Here is a 4,932-nt window from a genome sequence, read left to right on the forward strand (position 1 = left end):
TTTGTCCTCATCACTACATCCAAAAACTTAAAAGTATTCAAAAACTTCCTCATAACTACCTTCAGTACCTGTACTACCCCAAAATTGGCTCATTGCCATCTCAAACAATTTTGGTCTATTTCTGACTAGTCCTAAAGACCTATTCTAATAGGCAATTCTTATTCTACTACTTGCTACTTGACTTAATTGTCAGATGCAGAAAACTCTACTCTGTATTCATCATGCTTAGTATTTAATTCCTATAGTATTTACTCATATTAGTCACATTAAATCTATTGATTAATATTTAATTTAATTATTAAGTATTTATACTTTAATTAAATTAAATTATATCTTAAGGATAATGTACTATGGAATTAAATTTATTTAATTTAATAAATGTGCCTATTTTAATTAATTAAATGAAATTATTAAATTAAATGGAGCACTTCTAATTAATTAAACAAAGTTATTTATCTATATAGGAAGCCATTCCTAATTAATTAAATGAAGTTATTTAATTAAATAAGAAAAGTGTCTCTAATGAATTAAAAATTATTTAATTCAATAGGAAAGGTAATTATGCGAGTATATCTCATTTTATTAAATTAAATATCTCACCAAAATCTCTCTTCAGTTCAAAAAGGGAAATTTCCAGTTCACTATTGATAAAAAAGGAATTAAATTAGTTAACTCCTTTTTCTACTCAAATTGAATCAGTTAACTCCTTTTGCTACTCAAATTAAATTAGTTAATTCCCTTTCATTTGGGAATCTCCCTTTATGAGTGAACTTCACCTTTAATCCTAATCGTTGATGGATTCCAGGAAAGTCTATTTAAGAGACTCTCATTTCTTCATTTTAGGGGAGGTTGAATGAGAATTTGCATTGAATCGCTATTAGATTGTGCATTCATTTGAGCACATTACTTTCATATTCATTTTTTAGTATAATGTCATTTAGCATAATATGCATATATTTTAGCATAGTTTTCTTTTACATGTTCTTAGATTAAACATGCATACTCCATTCTAGATTAATCTACATTCTCATATAGATTAGTTGCATTTCTTTAAATCCTTCATTCTTAGAGGGTCTGGTTGCTTAACACCTCAAATTTGAGGATATCTAACTAGCAAAATCCCTTTAGATAGAAGGCAACAGGTCGCCTTGCCATCTGATTTTTAGATGAACAATCCAATGTTCATTTCGGGATGCATCCGCAAATAAAGATCATGTTGAAGTGTGTGTGTTAGGATATGCTACATATTCATACATACATTTTTGGTGCCCACTGTGGGGCAGGAAAAATCAATTTTTCTGGCCTTTTTCTACATTTTAAAATCATTTTTTTGTTCTCTATTCGTACTATTCAATAAGATTCGAGAATCTTCGCACGAGACTATTCAATTTTGTGCGAGGGACTAGAATCTTCGTGCGAAGATTCTTTTTGCGGGCCGTAATAGAATTTTGCATGGATCGTAAAACTTCTTTGCGCAAACTGTCCAAAATTTCACACGAGACTCTGCTGATATAGGCTTTCTTTTGCATTGATTTTCATGTTTTTTGGTTTTTCTGCTAACTGCTCACGGTTTCTAGTCTTTTTGTGTTTCCTGATTTTTTGAAACAACATAACAGCGGTTTGCGGGATAATTGGAAAAGTATGATAAAGTTGCTAAAAATAGTTAAAACATCTACTAATTGTGTTGCGAGGATTACCAAGTAATTCTCTTTGACTAATAACACTTCATTTGGAGCTAAAAAAAACATCTCTTGTGTCAAGCTTGTGTGTATTTCCTTCCATGTTCTCATTTTACAACACATGCATAATTTGATACTAGGTTGTGATCTCTATTAGTTTCATCTAGCGGGCTTAGTTATTAGTGATAGATCTAATTAGCTATCTTGGGTTATTGTACTCGCTAATTTGTCAGCCCCTCATTCCACCCTAAGGTTGCAAGATCAGCACCATGTTAAAGGGGAGGGGTCTACAGGAAAGAAGCATTTAAGGCTCCACTAGGCAACCTTTTTGTTCTTTCTAGAGCTCACTAGTTTCTAGGTTGTAGACTCATTTTGGCTTGTGTGAGGGGTTAAATGTTCCACATCTTTGGACTCACCTTGCATTAGTTAAAGCATTAAGTGTACCACCTTGTGCTCTTTGACTACTTTTGGATAGATTTTCTTTTGGGAATTAACATCTATACACACCTAGTAATTAAGCCCCCATGAACACTATTCGTGGATATTGAGGGAGTGGGTTCCTAGTGAAACTCCTCTCTAAGATGGATTCCTTGTAGGTGGGGAGGATACTTTGAGCATCTTGCAGATAGATGAATCTTCAACTTGTTGATTAAGGCATCCTTTCTTCGGAGAGGTTGATAGATCACTAGGAGTTGATATCATAGATCTTTAAGAGATACTCTTAGTTTAGCGTCTCAGATAAATCTATCTACTTTGATTGGGCTAAAAGTGAAATGGTGTCAAAACCTTGAATTTGGAAGCTAAGTCCCCTTGTGGTACACTATTGTGAGTCAGTCACCTTTAGAGAGGGTTAACCATAGTAGACAATCCCTCTACAGGGAAAACTGTGTTGACAGAACCTTGAGGGATAATAGCCATTTTTGACATGGTAGTGAAGACTGATATATAAATGTCCTTGTGGAAGAAATCTCCATGGGTGTGGTTCATTGTTTGTTGTCAGATCTCTCTAGCAGCTCTTGAAGATTAAGTTCTCAGACTATGTCAAAACCTCGATGCCATGGGATTGGAGGTCACCCCTATGTGTCATAAAAGTTGCAGAGTCGAACCATTACTAAAAACCTTAGAGAGGCCAAACTTTTTCATTTTCTAGGAATGTGTGCAATGATTGCGAAACTCTTTGAAAACATACACAAATAGCTCTCTTAAGGATTAGCACAAACTGAGTCACTTGATTGTTCATGCGCAAGGTTTCTTTTGCCCTTGCTCATTATTTTTAGATATGATTGAAATCACTTGCTTGCTGTTCTACATGCCTATTTATTTGCCTGATTATTGGAACAAAATTTTTTTCTCAAAATTAGTTGCTATTGTAAAACTAGTCTTCCTTCTCGTGCGAAATTATTTTATTCTCGAGCAAAATCATATGCTCCTTGCACGGAATCATTTTCTTCTTGTGTGAAATTAAATTGATGTTATGAGTCTTTGCACAGCCCTATGAAATTTTTTGCTCAAAATTAAACAGCTGTCACTGACCATCGCACGAGACATAAACTTCTTCACGTAGCTTGAAAACTTCTTCGCGCGAATTGTAAAGGTTTTCCACATGAGACTTTGTATCAGCATTACCAATTTGGGTCTTTTTTAGCTATCTGCAGCTTGCATGCTATCCTTTTTTGCATCCACTTATCACTCTCTATTTGCGAACAATCCTGAAATAGTAACACTTCACTGAGCTGAAGACTTGTGTCTTATACCTTGACTAGTCTCATCTCATAAGTAATTTTGGTCTTTATCTTAATTCTTGTCATACTTTGTGTCATAGTGGCCATAATCTCTAGCTATTCTAGCCTTTAAATAAGACCATTTATGCCTTAGTGAAAAACATTCTTACTATTATCTTGTCCTTTTGAGACTCATTCTTTGTGTAGTCCTTGTCCAGGTTCTAGCTTCTTGTCCTTGTCTATGACTATCACAACCATAAGTGGCAATGTGTTTTATCCCGATAACCTTAGATGTGGTCATGCTAGGGGTCATAATCATGGCAGAGGTCTCTTACCTTTCGTTACACAATCTGTATCCAGTTTGGCTAGTGAGGTGTCTTCACGATCTTCCTCACCTACCAGGTCATCTCAAGTTCAACAAACATTTTCCAATTTGCAACAAATTAGGAATCCTTTTTACCAAGAGGATACTGAGACAGGTAGAGGTCCTCCATTAGGAAACACAATATATGATCCTTTCTCTAGAGACCCTTTTGAAATAAAAAACACTAAAATTGAACACATTCCTATAATGACTAATCCTGAACCTAAACATGGTAGTCATAGTCGATATCAAGAACCACCTAAGGATGACAAAGAGAAAGCGAAAGACTATGACACTAATCAGGAACAGGAAGAGGTGAAAATCCTCCTTGAACACATAGAAAAATGTCAAAGAGACAAAAAAATTTAGAAGGTCATGGCAAACCTAATCAATGAAAAGAAAGAAAAATACTTTCTCAAACTTGCCCAAGAGGGAGTGAATTTACCTTCTCATTTCAATGTAGAAACTATTGTCAATACTGAAGAAGAAATTAAGACCTCCAAACTCCAAAAACAATTGAAAATTATGCAAGACCAAATGGCTCAGATGATGCAAGAGAAAGAGAAACCCACAAAGACATACACATTGGATGCTCTTTGTTCATTCCCATTTGACAAAAGTATAAGCATGCCGCCTTTCCCACGAGGCATGGAAGTACCCAAATATGACAAGTACTTTGGTACTACTGATCCCTAAGATCACTTGTGATAATTTGGTGCTTTGTCTATGGAGTTTATAAACAATCAAATATACCTCATGCATTTATTCCCTAGAAGCCTAGGTGGTAAGGCTTTGGAGTGGATCTCACATTTAACTTCTGGTATCAAAACGTTCGAAAAAATTGCCAATCTCTTTGTTTAGCAATATTCTCATAACATACAACACCCTGTTAATATTCGAGATCTATGTGACCTTAAATAGAAAGTTGGTGAACCTTTTCTCAGATTCCTCCAATGGTGGGGACAACTATACACAAAGTATTCTCACAAAATTCCAAAAATGGAGAAGCTTGACATTTTCACTGATAACCTCCTACATGATTTCAGATATAGAGTCCAACTTCAAGGTCCATGTACCTTTGAAGACATGATTACAAAAGCTATCTGTATCAAAGAATTTATGGTAAAAAAAGGTGAACTCACTCTTCAAAGAGACACAAAACAAGGTT

Source organism: Cupressus sempervirens, chromosome 2, assembly GCF_028749045.1.
Source record: "Cupressus sempervirens isolate cs-2001-9-10 chromosome 2, ASM2874904v1, whole genome shotgun sequence".
Taxonomy (NCBI): domain Eukaryota; kingdom Viridiplantae; phylum Streptophyta; class Pinopsida; order Cupressales; family Cupressaceae; genus Cupressus; species Cupressus sempervirens.